Raw genomic sequence first — 20,973 nt, forward strand, 5'->3', positions numbered from 1 at the left:
AAGCATAAGGAAAGGGCCATTAACCAGTCTTTAAGAAAGAACAATGTGGCAGGATACAAAATCAATGCTCAGAAATCAGTTGCATTTCTATAAACAAATAATGCGACTGAAGAAAGAGAAATTAGGGAATCCATCCCATTTGCAAGAGCACCAAAAACCATATGTTACCTTTGCATTAAGGTAACCGAGACTTAAAGGATCTGTATTCTAAAAATACAAATCACTCTTGAAAGACATTGAGGAAGACAAGAAATGATGGAATAATATTCCATGCTCATGGATCAGAAGAACTAACATAGTTAAAATGTCCATGCTATCCAGAGCAATCTACACATTCAATGCTATCCTGATCAAAATACCGATGACATTTTTCAAAGAACTGGAACAAATAGTCCTTAAATTTGTATGGAACCAGAAAAGGCCCCAAATCTCCAAGGAACTGTTGATAAGGAAAAACAAAGCTGAGGGCATCATAATGCCGGATTTCGAGCTGTACTACAAAGCTGTGATCACAAAGACAGCATGTACAAGAACAGACACATAGACCAATGGAACAGAATAGAGAACCCAGAAATGGACCTTCAGCTCTTTGGGCAACTAATCTTTGATAAAGCAGGAAAAAACATCCGGTGGGAAAAAGAGTCTCTTCAATAAATGGTGCTGGGAAAATTGGACAGCTACATGCAAAAGAATGAAACATGACCACTCACTCACACCATACACAAAAATAAACTCCAAATGGGTGAAAGACCTCGAAGTGAGACAGGAATCCATCAAAATCCTAGAGGAGAACATAGGCAGCAACCTCCACGACATATGCCAAAGTAAACTTTTTCATGACACATATCCAAAGGCAAGAGAGACAGAAGATAAAACGAATTTGTGGGGCTTCATCAAGACAAAAAGCTTCTGCACTGCCAAGGAAACAGTAAAAAAAACCAAGCACCAGCCCACGGAATGGGATAATTTATTTGTAAATGACACTATAGATAAAAGACTGGTATTCAAGATCTACAAAGAACTCCTCAAACTCAATACACAAGAAAAAAATAAGCAAATTATAATATGGGCAGAAGATGTGAACAGACACTTTTCCAATGAAGATGTACAAATGGCTAACAGACACATGAAAAAATGTTCAAAATCATTAGCCATCAGGGAAATTCAAATCAAAACCACACTGAGATAATACCTTATGCCAGTTAGAATGGCAAAAATTGACAAGGCAAGAAACAACAATTGTTGGAGAGGATGTGGAGAAAGGGGATCCCTCCCACTCTGTTGGTGGGAATGCAAGTTGGTATAGCCACTCTGGAAAACAGTGTGGAGGTCCCTTATAAAGTTAAAAAGTGAGCTACCCTATGATCCAGCCATTGCACTACTGGGTATTTACCTCAAAGATACAGACGTGGTGAAGAGAAGGGCCATATGCACCCCAATGTTCATAGCAGCAATGTCCACAATAGCTAAACCGTGGAAGGAACCGACATGCCCTTCAAGAGATGACTAGAGTAAGAAGTTGTGGTCCATATATACAATGGCATATTACTCAGGTAACAGAAAGAACGAGTTCTCAACATTTGCTGCAACATGGACGGCACTGGAGGAGATAATGCTAAGTGAAATAAGTCAAGCAGAGAAAGACAATTATCATATGATTTCTCTCATCTATGGAACATAAGACCTCGGAAGATCGGTAGGGGAAGAAAGGGATAAAGAAAGGGGGGTAATCAGAAGGGGGAATGAAGCATGAGAGACCATGGACTCTGAGAAACAAACTGAGGGCTTCAGAGAGGATTGCGGTGGGGGATTGGGATAGACTGGTGATGGGTAGTAAGGAGGGCACGTATTGCATGGTGCCTTGGGTGTCATACGCAACTAATGAATCATCGAACTTTACATTGGAAACCCGGGATGTACTGTATGGTGACTAACATAATATTAAAAAAAAACTTAAAAAAAATTGTATCAAAGCCATCTTTCAACTCACGTCTACGTGAGTGCCGGACTCACCCTGCCTCCCCACCGACATCGGGCCCGCTGGTGCGTCGCTGGTCATTCAGGGTGGGAGAACGGGCAGAGCCCTCAAGACTCCGGTGAATTTTGAAGGCCATCTGCGCCAAAACACTGGGGCCCACGCTGGAGCTTGCCAGCACCCTCACCTCAGCCCGCCCCTCCGCTCTGCGCTCTCCGCACAGCTGGCGGATTGGGCCTGCCAGCCTCCTGGGGGCTAACTCTAACCCTAGGTTGGCCCCAGAGGGGCCCCTCCAAAGGGGCCTGCTGCCACAACGCCAGGGATTGGGGACCCCCGAGCCACAGCACCGGACTCACCCTGCCGCACTGCTGGCACACGAGCCGCTAGGGGTACCGCCGTTCATTCAGGGCGGGAGAACGGGCAAGGCTCACCATGCCCACGGCGACTTTCAAAGGCCCCCGGCACCAAAACGCTGGGGCCCACGCTCCGGTTTGCCAGTGCGTTCACCTGGGCCTGTGCTCCACTTGGCGCACAGCCGGCGGTTCGGGCCTGCCAGCCTCCTGGGGGCTAACCCTGACCCTAGGTTGGCCCCCGAGAGGCCCCTCCCAAGGGGCCTGGCACCACAATGCCAGGGATTGGGGACCCCAGAGCCCCAGCGCGGGACTCACCCTGCTGCCCCTCCGCCACCCAAGCCACTAGGGGTGCCGCCGGTCATTCAGGGCGGGAGAAAGGGCAGGGCCCTCCGAGCCGCCCCCGACCTTCGAAGGCACCCGCACAAACAAGCTTGGGCTATTGCTCAGGCTCGCCAGCGCCCTCACCTCAGCCCAACACTCCGGGAGCCGCACAGCCGCGGATCGGGCCTGCCGGCCTCCTGGAGGCTAACCCTAACCCTAGGCCAGCCCCAGAGGGACCCATCCCAAGGAGCCTGGAGCTGCAACGCTGGGGATTGGGGACCCTCGAGCCTCACACCGGACTAACCCTGCCGCCGTGCCACCACCCGGGCCGCTAGGTGTGCCGCCGGTCATTCAGGGCGGGAGAAGGGGCAGGGCCCTCTGAGCCCCCAGTTAACTTTGAAGGCCCCCCGCGCCAAATCGCGGGGGCCCACGCTCCCGCTCACCAGAGCCTTTACTTCAGCCCATCCCTCCGCTCGCCATCTAGCCGGCGTATCGGGTCTGCCGGCCTCCTGGGAGCTAACCCTAACCCAAGATCGGCCCAAGAGGGGCCACTCCCAAGGGGTCTGGCGCGGGAATGCTGGGGATTGTGGACCTCTGAGCCACAGCGCCGGACTCACCCTGCCGCACTGCCGCCACCCGGGCCGCTAGGGGCACTGCTGGTCATTCAGGGCGGGAGAACGGGCAGGGCCCTAGGAGCCCCCAGCGACCTTCAGAGGACCCCCGGGCCAAAACGATGGGGCCCATGCTCCCGCTAACCTGCGCCCTCACTTCGGCCCGCCCTCCGCTCGCTGCACAGCTGGCGAATCGGGGCTGCCGGCCTCCTGGGGGCTAACCCTAACCCTAGGTCGGCCCCCAAGGGGCCCCTCCCAAAGAGACTGCCGCCGAACGCCGGGGATTGGGGACCCCCGAGTCGCAACGCTGGACTCACCCTTGCGCCCCGCCGACACCCGGGCCACTAGGGCACCGCCGATCATTCAGGGCGGGAGAACAGGCAGGGCCCTCCCTGCCCCGGTAACCTTCGAAGGCCCCCAGCGCCAAAAAGCTGGGGCCCACTCTCCCGCTCGCCAGAGCCCTGATCTTCGACCGTGCCTCCACTCGCCCCAGACGGCGGATCGTGCCTGCCGGCCTCCAGGGGCTAACCTTTACCCTAGGTCGGCCCCTGAGGGGCCCCTCCCAAGGGGTCTGGCGCTGCAACGCTGGGGATTGGGGACCCCCGAGCCCCAGCGCCGGACTCATCCTGCCGCCCCGCCGTCACCCAGGCCGCTAGGGGCGCTGCTGATCATTCATGGCGGGAGAACTGGCAGGGCCCTCCGAGGCCCGGCGACCTTCTAAGGCCCCCCCGCCAAACGCTTGGGCCTACGCTTCCCTCGCCAGCGCCCTCACATCGGCTTGCCCCTCCGCTCGTGGAACAGCAGAGGGATCGGGACTGCCGGCCTCCTGGGGGCTAAGCCTGACCCTAGGTCGGCCCCCAAGGGGCCCTTCCCAAGTGGCTTGGCGCCAAACGCAGGGGATTGGGGACCCCTGAGCTGCAGCGCCGGACTCACCCTGCCGCCAAGCCGACACCGGGCCTGCTGGGGCGTCGCCGGTCATTCACGGTGGGAGATCCGGCAGGGCCCTCAAGACTCCGGCGTCTTTCGAATGCCATCCGCGCCAAAACACTGGGGCCGATGCTCACGCTCGACAGCGCCCTCAACTCGGCCCGCCTCTCCGCTCACCGCACAGCCGGCGGATCGGGACTTCCGGCCTCCTGGGGGCTAACTCTAACCCTAGGTCGGCCCCAGAGGGTTCCCTCCAAGGGGCCTGGCGCCGCAACGCTGGGGATTGGGGATCCCCGAACCATAACGCCGGACTCACCCTGCTGCCCCGCTGCCACCTGGGCCGCTAGGGGCGCCGTCAGTCATTCAGGTCAGGAGAACGGGCAGGGCCCTCCGAGCCCCCAGTGACCTTCGAAGGCCCCCAGAGCCAAAACGCTGGGGCCCACGCTCCTGCTCTCCAGCGACCTGACCTCGGCCCACCCCTCCACTCGCCGCACAGGCGGCGGATTGAGCCTGCCGCCTCCTGGAGGGTAACCCTAACCCTAGGTTTTCCCCCCGAGGGGCCCATCCTAGGGGCCTGGCGCCGCAACGCCTGGGATTGGGGATTCCGGAGCCACAGCACCGGACTCACCATGCCGCTCCACCGCCACCTGGGCCCCTAGGGGCGCCGCCGGTCATTCAGGGCAGGAGAACGGGTAAGGCCCAACTAGGCCCTGGAGACCTTCCAAGGCCCCCCCATGCCAAAACGCTGGGTACTACGCTCCCGCTCGCCAGCGCTCTCACCTCAGCCCACCCCTCCGCTTGCTGCACAGCGGCAGATCGGGCCTGCTGGCTTCCTGGGTGCTAACACATACCCTAGGTCAGTCCCTGAGGGTCCACTCCCAAGGGGCGGGGCCCCGCAAGGCCCGGGATGGGGACCCCTGAGCCCCAGCAATGTACTCAACCTGCCGCTCCGCCACCACCCAGGCCACTTGGGGCGCCGCTGGTCATTTAGGGTGGGGGAACGGGCAGGGCCCTCCGAGCCCCCGGCGACGTTCGTAGGTCCCCCGCACCAAAACGCTGAGGCCCACGCTCCCGCTCTCCAGCGCCCTCACCTCGGCCCGCCCCCCCCCCCAGCCGCACAGCCGGCGGATCCAGCCTGCCAGGCTACTCGGGGATAACCCTAACCCTAGGTGGGCCCCAGAGTGGCCTCTCCCAAGAGGCCTGGTGCCACAACGCCAGGGATTGGGGACCCGCAAGCCGCAGCGCCGGGCTCACCTTGCCGCCCCGCCGCCACGCGGGCCGCTAGGGGCGCCGCCGGTCATTCAGGGCGGGATAACCGGTAGGGCCCTCCAAGCCCCTGGTGAAAAACGAAGGCCCCCCACGCCAAAATGCTGGATACCACGCTACGGTTTGACTGCGCCCTACCACGGTCCATCCCTCCGCTCACCGCACAGCCGGCGGATCGGGTCTGCCGGCCTCCTGGGGGCTAACCTAACCTTAGGACAGTCCCCGAGGGGCCCCTCCCAAAGGGCCTGGCGCTGCAACGCTGGGGTTGGGGACCCCCAAGCCCCAGCGCCGGACTGACCCTGCCACCCCGCCGCCACCCGGGGCGCTAGGGGCGTCGCTGGTCCTTCATGGCGGGAGAACAGGCAGGGCCCTCAGAGCCCCCTGTGACATTCGAAGGCCCCCCAAGCCAAAATGTTGGGGCCCACGCTCCCACTCACCAGCGACCTCATCTTGGCTCACCCTTCCATTCGCCGCAGAGCCGGTGGATTGAGCCTGCCGGCCTCCTGGGGGCTAACCCTAACCCTAGGATGGCCCCCGAGGGGCCCCTCCCAAAGGGACTGCTGCAGAACGCCAGGGATTGGGGACCCCCGAGTCGCAACGCTGGACTCACCCTTCCACCCCGCCAACACCGGGCCGCTAGGGCACCACCGATCATTCAGGGTGGGAGAACAGGCAGGGCCCTCCCTGCCCCGGTGACCTTCGAAGGCCCCCAGCGCCAAAACGCTGGGGCCCACTCTCCCGCTCGTCAGCTCCCTGATCTTCGACCGCGCCTCCGCTCTCCACAGACGGCAGATCATGCCTGCCAGCCTCCAGGGACTAACTTTTACCTTAGGTCGGCCCCGGAAGGGCCCCTCCCAAGGGGCCTGGAGCCGCAACGCCTGGCATTGGGGACCCCTGAGCCTCAGCGCCAGATTCACCCTGCTGCCCCGCCGCCACTCAGGCCGCTAGGGGCGCCTCCAGTCATTCAGGGCGGGAGGAGGGGCAGGGCCCTTCAAGCCCGCAGCGACGTTTGAAGGCCTCCCACTTCAAAACGCTTGGGCCCACACTCCCTCTCGCCAGCGCCCTCACCTTGGCCCGCCCCTCCGCTTGCTGCACAGCCGGCAGATCAGGCCTGCCGACCTCCTGGGGGCTAACCCTAACCCTAGGTCGGCCCCCGAGGCGTCCCTCCCAAGGGACCTGGCGCCACAACGCCGGGGATTGGGGACGACCGAGCCCCAGCGTCGGACTCACCCTGCAGCCCCGCCGCCACTCAGGCCGCTAGGGGTGCTGCCTTTCATTCAGGGCGGGAGAACAGGCAGGGCCCTCCGAGGCCCCGGTGATCTTCAAAGGCCCGTTGTGCCAAAACGCCAGGGCCCACGCTTTCGCTCGCCAGCGCCTTAACCTCGGCCCGCCCCTCCGTTCGCGGCCTAGCCGGAGTATTGGGCCTGACGGCCTCCTGGGAGCTAACTCTAACCCTTGGTCGGCCCCCGAGGGGCCCCTCCCAAGGGGCCTGGCACCGAACTCAGGGGATTGGGGACCCCCGAGCTGCAGCGCGGGAATCACCCTGCCGCCAAGCCCACACCGGGCCCGCTGGGGCATCGCCGGTCATTCAGGGTTGGTAAACAGGCAGGGCCCTCGAGACTCTGGCGACTTTCGAAGGTCATCCGCACCAAAACGCTGGGTCCCAAGCTCGCGCTCACCAGCGCCCTCAACTCGGCCCGCCCCTCCGCTCACTGCAGAGTTGGTGGATCCGGCCTACCGGCCTCCTGGGGGTAACTCTAACCCTACGTTGGCCCCAGAGGGGCCCATCTGAAGGGGCCTGCCACCGCAACGCCGGGGATTGGGGACCCCCAAGCCTCAGCACCGGAATTACCCTGCCGCCACCCAGGCTGCTAGGGCTGCCATCGTTCATTCAGGGTGGGAAAATGGGCAGGGCCCTCCGAGCCCTCGGTGACCTTCGATAGCAGCCGCGCTAAAACGCTGGGGCCCACGCTCCTGCTCGCCAGCGCCCTCACCTCGGCCCGCCCCTCCGCTCCCCGCACAGCAGCGGATCGGGCCTGCCAGCCTCCTGGGGGCTAACCCTAACCCTAGATCGGCCCACGAGGGGCCCCTCCCAAGGGGCCTGGCGCCGCAACGCCGGGGATTGGGGACCACCGAGTCGCAACGCTGGACTCACTCTTATGCCCCGCCGACACCCGGGCCCCTAGGGTGCCGCTGATCGTTCAGGGCGGGAGAATGGGCAGGGCCCTCTGAGCCCTCGGCGACTTTCGATAGCAGCCTGTGCCAAAACGCTGGGGCCCACGCTCCCGCTCGCCAGCGCCCTCACCTCGGCCCGCCCATCCGCTCGCCGCACAGCAGCGGATCGGGCCTGCCGGCCTTCTGGGGGCTAACCCTAACCCTAGGTCGGCCCCCAAGTGGCCCCTTCCAAGGGGTCTGGCGCCACAATGCTGGGGATTTGCGACCCCCGAGCCCCAGTGCCGGACTTACCCTGCTGCCCCGCAACCACCCGGGCCGCCAGTGGCGCCACTGGTCATTCAGGGTGGAGGACCGTGCAGGGCGATCCGAGCCCCCAGCGTCCTTCAAAGGGCCCCCGCTCCAAAACGCTTGGGCCCAGGCTCCCGCTCACCAGCGCCCTCACCAGGGCCCGCCCCTCCGCTCGACGCACAGTGGGCAGATAGGGCCTGCCGGCCTTCTGGGGGCTAACCCTAACCCTAGGTCAGCCCCCGAGGGGCCCCTCCCAAAGGGCCTGCACCACAAAGCCGGGGATTGGCGACCCCCGCGCCCCAGCACCAGACTCACCCTGCCGCCCTGCTGCCACCTGGGCCGCTAGGGGCGCCACCAGTCATTCAGGGCAGAGGAACAGGCAGGGCCCTCCGAGACCCTGGCAAACTCTGAATGCCCCTGAGTCAAAATGCTTTGGCCCATGCTCCCACTCGCCAGCGCCCTCACCTCGGCCCGCCCCTCCGCTCACTGCACAGCTGGCGGATCGGGCCTGTCAGCCTCCTGGGGGCAATCCCTAACCCTAGTTCGGCCCCCGAGGGGCCCCTCTCAAGGGGACTGGTGCTGAACGCTGGGGATTGGGGACCCCCGAGCCTCAGCACCGAACTCACCCTGCTGCCCCGCTGGCACCCGAGCCGCTAGGGGTACCGCCATTCATTCAGGGTGGGAGAACGGGCAGGGCCCTCCGAGCCACCGACGACCTTCGAAGGCCCCCCACGCCAAAACGCTGAGACCCACGCTCCCATCGCCAGCGCCCTCACCTCAGCCCTTCCCACCGCTCACCGCAGAGCTGGCAGATCAGGCCTGCTGGCCTCCTGGGGTCTAACCCTAACCCTAACTCTAAACCTAAACCCTAAACCCTAACCTTAACCCTAACCCCTAAACCTAACCCTACCCTCAACCCTACACCTTCCCCTAAACCTACCCATAACCCGTACCCTAACCCCAACCCGTACCCTAACCCTTACCCTAACCCTAAACCGTACCCTAACCTGTACCCTAACCCGTATTCTAACCCTAACACATACCCTATCCTGTACCCTAACCCTAACACTATCCCTAAACCGTCCCCTAACTCGTACCCTAACCCTAAACCCTAAACCCAACCCGTACCCTAACCCTAACCCGTACACTAACCTGTAGCCTAACACTACCCGTATACTAACCCTAACCCTAACCCTAACCAGTACCCTGCCTTAACACTAACCCGCAGCCTATCCCGTACCTTAACCCTTACCCTAACCCGTACCCTATCCCTAACCCAGACCCTAACCCTTACCCTAACCCGTACCCTATCCCTAACCCGGACCCTAACCCATACCCTAACCCGAACCCTAACCCTAACTAGTAACTTAACCTGTACCCTAACCCATACCCTAACCCGTACCCTAAACCTAACCCATTCCCTAAACCGTACCCTAACCCTAACCCTAACCTAAACCTAACCTGTATCCTAACCCATACCCTAAACCACACCCAAACCCAAACCCGTACCCTATCCCTAACGCAAAACGTAACCCTAACGATAACCCATACCCTAACCCTAACCCATACCCTAATCCATACCCTAACCCTAACCCGTACCCTAACCCTAATCCTAAACCGTAACCTAACCCGTACTGTAACCCTAACCCATACCCTAACCTTAACCCATATCCTAACCCTAACCTGCACCCTAAACCATACCCTAACCCGTCCCTAAACTGTACCCTAACGCGTACCCTAACCTGTACCCTAACCCTAACCCATACCCTAACCCGTACCCTAACCCTAACCTGTACACTAAACCCAAACCCTAAACCCTAACCCGTACCCTAAACCCTAATCCGTACCGTAACCCATAACCCCTAACCTGTAACCCCTAAAGCCAACCCTAACCCGTAACCTCACCTTACCCTAACCCTAACCCCTACCCTCACCCGAACACTAACCGTAACCCGTACACTAACCCTAACCCGTACCCTAATCCATACCCTAACCCCGGGGATTGGGTACACCTGAGCCCCACCACGGGACTCAGCCTGCCACCCCTCAGGAAACCATGCCCCTTGGGGCGCCGCAGAGCATCCCGTGCAGGAGAACTAGTAGGGCCCCCCTGAGCCCCCAGCGATCCTCGGCGGCCCCCTACACCCCAACTCTGAGGCCCACGCTCATCCCGCCCCGCGCCTTCCCTTCAGCCTGCCACCAAGCTCGTCGCAGAGCCGGCAGATCAGTCCTGCCCGGTTCCTGGGGCCTAGTCCTGACCCTAGGTCGGCTAGGGAGGGCCCCTCCCCCGGGGCCCGGTGCCGCAGCCCCGGGGACTGGGGACACCTGAGCCCCACTGCAGGACAAAGCCTGCCACCCCGCAGGAAACCGTGCCCCTTGGGAGGCTGTAGAGCATTCAGGGTGGGAGAACCGGGAGGGCCCCCAGAGCCCCCGGAGAACTTCAGCGATCCCTAAGCCCCAACCTTGATGCCCATGCTCACCCCACCCCGTACCCTCACCTCAACCCGTGGCAGAGCTCGCCACATAGCGGGCAGATCTGGCCTGCGGGGTTCCTGGGCCCCAACCCTAACCCTAGTTCATCTGTGGAGGGGCCCCTCCCCAGGAGCCTAGAGCCGCAGCCGCGGGGATTCGGGACACCTGAGCCCCACCGCAGGACTCAGTCTGCCACCCTGCAGGAAACCGTGCCCCTTGGGAGGCCATAGAGCATTCAGGGCGGGAGAACCAGGAGGACCCCCCTGAACCCCCAGCGACCTTTGGCGGCCTCCCGCACCCCAACCCTGAGGCCCATGTTCACCCTCCCCACACCCTCACCTCAGCCTGTGTAGCTCACCATACAGCCAGCAGATCGGGCCTGCGGGGCTCCTGGGGCCTAACCTTAACCCTAGGTCAGCCGCGGGTTTGGCGGCCTCCCCAGGAGCCTTACACCGCAGCCCCGGGGAATTGGGATACCTGTGCCCCGCCTCAGGACTCAGCTTGCCAGTCCACAGGAAACCGTGCCCCTTGGGGCGCTACAGAGCATACAGGGCACGAGAACTTGGGGAGGCCCCCGGAGCCCGTCCCCACCTTTGGCAACTCCCGTGCCCCAACCCTGAGGCCCATGCTCACCCTCCCCCATGGCCTCATCTCAGCCCTCCACGGAGCTCGCCGCACAGCTTGCTAGATTGGCCCTGCCGGGCCCCTGGACCCTAACCCTTACCCTAGTTTGGCCACAGAGGGGCCCCTCCCCAGGATCCTGGCGCCCAACTCCAGGGGATTGGGGACACCCAAGCCCCACCGTAGGACTCAGCCTGCAGCCCACAGGAAACTGTACCGTTTTGGGGCACAATAGAGCATTCAGGGCAAGAGAACTGGGACACCCCCTCAGAGCCCCTGCTGGTGAACCCCGACCTTTGTGAGCCCTTCCGGATCAAACCCCAAGGCTCACACTCACCCGCCCTTGTGCCCTCATCTCAGTCGGCCTGGGAGTTCTCTGAGCACTGGGCAGTTCGCACCTGCTGTCTCTTGAGGCCTAACCTAACCCTGGGTCTTCTGCTGAGGGTCCCCTCCCCGTTTGCCTGCCTCCAAGGTACCAGGCATTGGGCTCACCTCTGCACGACTAGAGGACTCAGCCTGCCCCACTGCAGGAAACTGTCCGTTTGGGGCTACAGAAAGGATTCATAGCAGGAAAATCGGAGGGCCCCCCTCAGCCCATCCCAGGGAACCCCCACTTTCAGAGATCTCCCCAGATCCAATTAGTAGCTTCACGCTGACCTTTAAACTTGCTCTCCATGGAGATCTTTTGAAATTCTCCACAATTCCAACCGATGGCATCATCCACCTTCAGTGCCTTACCCAGCTTTAGGTCTTGAGATGGATTAAAATGGGAAGTCATTTCACTGATGACGATGTACTGGTGACCAAAAGATACATGCATAAATGCTTCATATCACTTGGCTTCAGGGAAATGCAAATCTAAACCCCTATAGATGCCATATCACACGAGGCCGAATATCTAAAAATAAGACATGAAACTATACATGTTGGAGAGGATGTGGAGAAACGGGAACCCTCTTACACCCCTGTGCGAATGCAGTCCGGTACAGCCACTCTGGAAAATGGTACGGAGTTTCCTCAAGACGTTATAAATAAAGCTACCCTATGTCCCAGCAATTGCACTACTGGGGATTTACCCCAAAGAGACAGAGGTAGTGAAGACGGGACACATGCACCCCAGTGTTCATAGCAGCAATATCCATAATAGACAAGCTGTGGAAAGAGTGCAGATGACCATGGACAGATGAATGGATAAAGAAGATGTGGATCATATATATAATGGAATATTACTCAGCCATCAGAAAGGATGAATACTTACCATCACACCGACCTGGGTGGAGCTGGAGGGTATTATGCTGAGTGGAATAAGCCAATGAAAGAAAGACAATGATCATATGCTTTCACTCCTATGTGGAATATCAGAAACAGGGAAGAAGACCATGGGGAGGGAAAATAGAAAGGGAAGTCATCAGAGGGAGAAAACCCATGATAGACTCTTAACTATCGCAACAAACTGATGATTGCTGGAGGAGAAGTTGGGGGGGGGGTAACTGGGTGAGTGACATTAAGGAGGTCACACGATACAATGAGCACTGGGTGTTCCACACGACTGGTAATTTATTGAAGACTACATCTGAAACTAATGATGTACTGTAAGTTGGCTAATTGAATTTAAATTAAAGAATAAAAGACCTCGAATAAACAATCCTAAACATTTGTATGGAACCACTAAAGATACTGAACAGCCAGTGCAATGTGGAAAAGAAAAACAAAGCTGGAGGACTCACAATTTCAGATTTCAGGTTATACTACAAAGCTGCAATCATCCTAACAAGAGAGTACGGCACAAAAATAGACACAGCGACCAAAGGAACAGGATACAAGTTCAGACAGAAACCCACAATTATGTGGTCCATGAATCTTCCACAAGGCAAGCAATGATATCAAAAGGGAAAAGGACAGTCTCTACAACAAATGGTGTTGGGAAAACTAGACAGCTACGCACAAAAGAATGAAATTAGACTGCTTTCTTACACAATACAGACAAACACAAAACAGTTTCAAGACCTCAATATGAGACCTAAATCCACAAAAATTCTACAGGAGGGAAGACAGTAACTTCTTGACATGGACCATACCAACGTTTTTCTAGACTGTCTCCTGAGGCAAAGGAAATGAAAGCAAAAATAAACTATTGGGAATAGAGCAAAATAAAAAGTTTCCACATGGCAGAAGAACAATGAAAACGTAAAAATAATAAGACAACCTACTCAAAGGGAGAAGATGCTTGCAAAGATCATATGCAATAAAAGGATAGTGTCCAAAACATAGAACTGATACTACTCGACCCCCAAAAAACAAATAATTCAGTTAAAAAATAGGCAGAAGACATGAACAGACATTTCTCCAAAGAAGAAATACAAATGGCCAACAGTCCCGTGAAAAGATGTTCACCATCACCCATCATCAGGAAAATGTAAATCCAAAGGACAATGAGGTATTACCTCACACCTGTCAGAATGGCTAACATCAAAAGCACAAGAAAGAGCACGCGTTGGGAGGATGTGGATAAAGGGGAATCCTCGCGAACTGTGGGTGGGAATGCAAACTCTGGTGGCCACCGTGGAAAACAGTATGAAGGTTCCTCAAAAAATTAAATATAGAACTACCCTACGATCCAACAATCACACTACTGGTATTTGCCCAAAGACTATGAAAACAGCAACTTAAAAGGATACGTGCACCCCTATGTTTCTTGCACCATTATTTACAATATCACAATATGGAAGCAACCCAAGTGTCTGTAGAAAAATTGACAAATGAGATGATAGATGTGCGTATTCACACACATACACACACACACACACACACACACACACACACACACACACACACACACACAATGGAGTATTACTAGGCTTGAATGAAACCTTGCCATTTGCAGCCACATGGATGGAGCTAGAGAGTATTATCCTAACTGAAATCAGTCAGTTAGAGAAAGACAAATCCCATATGATGTCACTCTTATAGGGAACTTAAAAAACAAACAAAACTAAATAAATAAAAGAGAAAAAGGAGACACACCAAAATACAAACTCTTAACAAGAGAGAACCAATGGATGGTTACCAGAGAGGAGGAGGTGGATAGAGGGATGAGTGAAATAGATGAAGCGGATTAAGAGGACACTTTTCTCGATGACCACTGAGTAATATATAGAATTACTGAATCACTCTCTTGTACACCTGAAACGAATGTAACACTGTATGTTAGCTCTACTGGAATTAAAATAAATTTTTTAAAAAGATTTTTCTTTCAGGAACCTCTTTGAAAAAGCTTTTCCTCTGCAATGTGCATAAGCCCTACTTGGGAGGATTCACTCTACAATAATTATTCATTCTATGCCTCGAATTCAGATTTCACTGAGTTCTTACTGTGGATCCCAGCCCACGGGAGCCATGGTCCTTTTCTGTCCAGGCTCAGCACCTATGCCTTCAAGATTGGAAGTAGAGACACATGTCACTTCACAGTCCAGAAAGCTATTACTGTTTCTGTTTCAGTGTGAGAGAGTCACAGACTTTGGGACAGGTTTCAGAGCAGGTTTATTATGGATCCTGGATCTCTACTTCAATGTTCATTACCTGGATCCATTTGGCTAATAGGTTCCCTGTGGATGGGCTTGCTTCCAAGCACATACATGGAAGATGCAAAGGTGGGTGGGCTTGGTGCGGGACAGGAAGAAGACCAAAATCAGACAAGGGTCCGACCCCTCCCCTGATCCAGGAACTGCTACAGGAGAGGGTATGGGAGGTAGAATCCATGCGAAACTCCAAGGTCACCAGCTGAACACAGGAGGCATAGGTCAAGGGATCTGGAGATGCAGGGGTTGAAGGCTGCTCTGAGCTACCTCTGGGAGGAAGGGAAGGAAGGAATGGGGAGACACTGCCTGCCCCTGGCCTATGCCAGCTGCCCACCGCTCCGACACGCATCAGTCTACACAGCTGACACACAGCCTGGGCTCAGGATGGGCTGGCTCGGGTCCCTCAATCCTCAGTGGGACAGCTGGCCCCAGGGCTCAGAGACAGGCTGAGGGAGATGAGAGGGAAAGCTGCCCCACCCAGGTCATCCCCTCCTTGAGCAGACAGCCCTTCAGAACTGCTAAAAAAAAAAAAAAAAAAAAAAAAAAAAAAAAAAAAAAAAAAAAAAACCACTAACGGCGTTGAAAGACCTGCCATGGATGAACTAAGGCATAGAGATATGTAAAATAGCATTCACTTTTAAGTTCAGAGCTGTCATCTCAGGAAGTGGGGAGAGCTTCCCTGAAGAAGACTGAGGGGAGGGCAGGCCATGCTGAAAAGGGAGACATGGCTCTCCTGATTGGGGACCTGCAGCCCCCTCCCAGGGCAGGACATCATCCTCGCATCACACGAGATCCATGGAAGTGTTCCATCAGGGCCAGATGTTTGTCTCGAGAAGGCTACCCTGGCATCGGACTGCACAGGGCACCAGGGACGAGGGCCAGATGGAGGACGGACAATACCCCGGAGGCCATGGGGCAAGAGCAGAGGCACACGACCTTGAAGATGATGATGAAAAGCAGGAGGTGGCAGCATGGAGCCGGCCCAAAAGTGCCATGGGAGCAGTGCCCACAGCTACACTGACTGGGGGCCTTCTGTGCCAGGTGTGGCTGACTTCAGTGGGCTCCAGACTAGTCCTGACCACAAGTCTAGGAAGTGTGCACCACCCCCGGCCTCCTCTCCCCTTGCAGCTGCTAGGAATCACGGTCACAGACCCTGGTCAGCTTTCGTGGAAACCAAGCAGTGGCTCCCCCGCATGCTGCACCTCTGGTGGTGGTCCAGTGCGACCCTCGTGCCTGGCCAGACACTGATGTCTACCTGTCTCCACACAAATCCACAGACAGGAGGGTGTCCCTGAATTCCACAGCACCTGATGAAACAGATCCACGGAACCCAACACCCAGTGGGTCACTCGGGACCTCACCTATGAGGTCATGGAGCTCACCATACCCTATTTCCGTCACTTCCCACAGAAAGCCTGGTTCTGATCCCCCACAATACCATACACCCTGGTTGCTGACCTGGGGTCATGCCATGAACCCACATGGCACCTTTCTTTTAGAGAAGCCTATGCCTACACCTCCTAGAAAATATTTCTAATGAAGTACAAGCCCATCAGGACTACGGTGTGAATGGTAGCACACAGCCTGCATGGTAGTAGTCAGTAATTCTAACAAGGGTTAACCCCACCCCCCGTCTCACAAAACCTTCCTCCGTCCCCACGGAACTCATGGTCTGCCCTCAGAAAACCCTCCAGGAAACAAACCTTTCATCTGAATGCTCTCTTCACCTTCTGCTTCAAATCTTGTCCAACCACAATGATATGAAACTAGAAATCAGTCTCAAGAAAAAAATGGGACAGTCAAAAACAGGGGGAGATTGGGGGGCCTGGGTGGCTCAGTCATTAAGGATCTGCCTTCAGCTCAGGTCGTGATCCCAGGAGCCTGGGATCTAGCCCCGAATCAGGCTCCTTGCTCAGTGGGAAGCCCGCTTCTCCCTCTCCCACCCCCCTGCTTGCGTTCCCTCTCTCGCTGTCTCACTCTCTGCCAGATACTTAAATAATCTTAAAAAAATATGTGGAGATTTAACAACATGCTACTGAACAACCAACAGTCAAAGAAGAAATCAAAAAAATTTTAGAAGTACCTTGACACTGATGAAAAAGACAACCTACAAAAACTTATGGGATGCAGCAAAAGTAGCTCTACGGGGGGGACGTTCATAGAAATTCAAGTCTTCATCAATCCATGAGAATGCTCTCCAATAAACAACCTGATTTCTGTGGTAAAGAAGTAGAAAAAAAAAACAGCAAACAAAGCCCCAAATTAGTAGAAATAAGGAAATAACAAAAAGGAATGCATAAATAAATCCAACAGAGACTAAAAAGACAAAAAAAAAAAAAAACCACACACACAATGAAAATGAGAGCTGCCTTTTTTGGAAAGATAAACAAAACTGACAAACTTAGCTAGACTCACCAAGAAAGACAGAGGACTCGAATGCAATCAGGAAAGAAAGATAATGGATTCCTGTCTCATATCAAAATCAAAAGAACTCTTCAACCTTGGACACAACAACTTCTTGCAAGCCACGTCTCTAAAGGCAAAGGAAATAAAAGCAAAAATGAACTATTGGCACTTCATCAAGATAAAAAGTTTCTGCACGGCAAAGCAAACGATCAACAAAACAAAAAGGCAACCTATGGAATCGAAGAAGATATCTGCAAATGATATTACAGATAAAGGGCTGGTATCCAAGATCTATAAAGAACTCCTCAAACTCGACACCCAAAAAATGGGCAGAAGACACAAAGAGATACTTGTCCAGAGAAGACATACAAATGGCCAACAGACACATGAAAAAATGCTCCACATCCCTTGCCATCAGGCAAATACAAATCAAAACTACAATGAGATACCACCTTACACCAGTTAGAATGGTTAAAATTAACAAGGCAGGGGGCACCTGGGTGGCACGGCGGTTAAGCGTCTGCCTTCGGCTCAGGGCGTGATCCCGGCATTATGGGATGGAGCCCCACATCAGGCTCCTCCGCTATGAGCCTGCTTCTTCCTCTCCCACTCCCCCTGCTTGTGTTCCCTCTCTCGCTGGCTGTCTCTATCTCTGTGGAATAAATAAATAAAATCTTGAAAAGAAATTAACAAGACAGGAAATAAAAAAAAGTCAGAGAGGATGTGGAGAAAGGGGAGCCCTCTAACACTACTCGTGAGAATTCAAGCTGGTACAGCCACTTTTGAAAACAATATGGAGATTCCTCAAGACGTTGAACACAGAGCTATCCTACGACCCACCAATTGCACTACTGGGTATTTACCCCATAGACACAGAGTAATGAAAAGAAGGGGCACCTGTATCCCAATGTTCATAGCAGCAATGTCCCTAATAGCCAAACTGTGGAAGGAGCCAAGATGTCCTTCAGCAGATGAATGGACAAAGAAGATGTGGTTCATCTATACAATGGAATATTACTCAGTCATCAGAAAGGATGAATACCCACCATTTGCACCAACGTGGATGGACCAGGAGGGGATTATGCTAAGTGAAATTAAGTCAAGCAGAGAAAGACAATTATCATATCGTTTCACTCCTATGTGGAATGGAAGGAATAGCATGGAGGACATTAGGAGAAGGAAGGGAAAAGTGAAGGTGGGGAATGAGAGGGGGAGATGAACCATGAGAGACTATTGACACTGGGAAACAAACTGAAGGTTGCAGAAAGGGAGGGGTAGGGGAATGGGTTATCCTGGTGATGGGTATTAAGGAGGGCACGTGTCATAATGAGCACTAGGTGTTATATGCAAACAATGAATCCTGGAACACTACATCAAAGACAAATGAAGTACTGTAGGGTGACTAACATAATTTTAAAAAAAGAGAAAGATATGAAATCCATACAGGAAAACTGTCACTATTTGCAAATGACATGAAATCCCAAAGGATTCCACACACACACACACACACACACACACACACACACACACACAACTGTTAGAATAAACAAATTCAAGAAAGCTGCAGGATATAAAGTCAATATACAGAGACCTGTTGTCTTTATTTTTTTTTTCAGATTTTATTTATTTATTTGACAGGAAGAGAAAAAGCACGAGCCGGGGGAGTGTCAGAAAGACGGAGAAGCAGACCCTCGCTAAGCGGGGAGCCCAACACGGGGCTCGATCCCAGAACTCTGACCTGAGCAGAAGGCAGACGCTTCACCTATGGAGCCACCCAGATGACCCAACTTCTTGCATTTCTGTATACTGATGACACACTTTCGCAAAGAGAAATTAAAAAAGCAATGCCATTTACAATTGCATCAAAAAAAAAAAATCTAGGAATAAAAGTAACCAACAATGAGAAAGACATAGTACACTCAACACATGGCAGAAAAGAAATGAAAAACATGTGTGTCGAGGGGGGCAGAATGTATGGGTCAAAGATTTGGAAGGCAACACAAACAAATGGAAGCATACGCCATGCTCCTTAACTGGAAGAGTTAATTATGTGAACATGTCCATCGTACCCAAAGCAATCGACAGATGTGATGAAATCCCCATCTGAATTCCAGTGGCATTATTCGAGGAAATAGAAAACAGTCCTCAAACTTGTATGGAATCACAAAAGACCCCAAATACCCAAAGCAACCTGGAGAAAGAAAGGTGCAGTCAACACACTCCTGGATTTCAAGCTAGATTACAAAGCTGTTGTCATCAAAACAGGATGGTACTGGCAGAAACACAGACACCAGGTCAGTGGAACAGAACAGAAAGCTCGGAAACTTACCCACACGTAGATGATCCTAACTTACGACACAGCAGCAGAAGATATGCCATGAGGGAAGGACTGTCTCTTCAGTGAGCGGTAACAGGCAAACTGGACACTAAATGCAGAAGAATATAACTGGGTCACTTTCTTACACCACACACAAAATTTTTAATGGATGAATGATTTGAACATAAGACCCGAATCCATAAACCTCCAAGAAGACACAGGTACTAAGTCTCTCGACATTGGTTTTGGCAAAGAGTCTTCAGATCGGACACCAAATGCAAAGGCAACAAAAGCAAAAATAAACAAGTGGAACAACATCAAACTGAAATCTTCCACACGGCAAAAGAAACCATCAAAAACTTAAAAGGCCACTGACCCAATAAGAAAAAAATATCTGCGAATCATATGTGTGAGAAGAGGCTAATATCCAAAATGCACACAACACTCATACAAATCAAAACAAAAAAAACTGTATAAAAAATGGGGTGAATATGTGAATAGATACTGTCCAAAGATGGCACACAGGTGCCAACAGACAGACAAAGTTGTTCGACATCACTAATCATCGTCAGGGAAACATCAGTCAAACCCACAATCGGCTATCCCCTCACAACTGTTGGAACAGCAATTGTCCCAGAGACAGACACCAGGTGGGGTCAAGGGTGTGCAGACGAGGAGACACTGTGCGCTGTTGGTGGGAATGGAAATTGGTGCAGCCACTGTGACAAACGGTATGGAGGTTCCTGAAAAAATAAATACAACTACCACATGACCCAGTAATGGCTCTACTGAGTATTGATTTGGAGAACACAAAAATACTGCCTCAAAAAGACAGATGCACTCCCACGTTCACTGCAGCATTATTCACAATAACCAGACATGGAAACACAGACCTTGGGGGCCTTATGCCAAGTAACTCAGACACAGAAAGACAAATACCAGATGCTCTCATGTACATTCCACGTGGAATAAACAAATACTGAACGCATAGATACTGAGAGCAGATTGGTAGGTGCCAGATTCGGGGATGGGGTGGCAGAAACGGGTGAAGGTGGTCCAAGTCTCAATGTTTGAGTGAGAAAATCCGACAGTCATGAAATGTTCTGTCCAGCATGGAGACTAAAACTAACGCCGCAGCATGGGGTATAGGTTTCCCTGCTCTTTGAAAGTACAGGGCTTCTGAGAAACCTTGCACAGCAGAAATGGTGTAAAGAAGGAATGACCATTCATTTACACGGAAAAATTGGACAGTGTGCTCAGACTCCAAGATTCCTTCTCTTTGGCTTTTCTTAGGCCTCAGGACACAAGTTTCTAACGGAGGCCCAGCATAAATGAAGATAAAGCACAGCAGAGGCTCACAGACACAATTCAAAGTGCTGGTGGCTGGATGCGGAGAGCGGTTCCCAGCGGAAGGAGCTGGTTGGGGTGCACGCCGCCTCTGTCGTGCTTCTCCCCAAAACAGATGCTGAACGCGATTCTCACTGTTCACCTTTTTTCATAAGAGGGAAATCCTCTTTAGGTCTCTTCCTCTCACTGAAGCTGGGTAATAACGTAGTTCTTTCAAGAAAGCCAAGTGTCTTACTGTGAACGTTTAAAAGCTGGGGGATACTTGTACTTGAGCATTGCTGAGGGAGGAGATGTGAAAGGTTCTCCCAGACACAAA

The sequence above is a fragment of the Ursus americanus genome, chromosome 18 (genome assembly GCF_024610735.1).
Source record: "Ursus americanus isolate L20-20 chromosome 18, mUrsAme1.1.p, whole genome shotgun sequence".
Classification (NCBI taxonomy): domain Eukaryota; kingdom Metazoa; phylum Chordata; class Mammalia; order Carnivora; family Ursidae; genus Ursus; species Ursus americanus.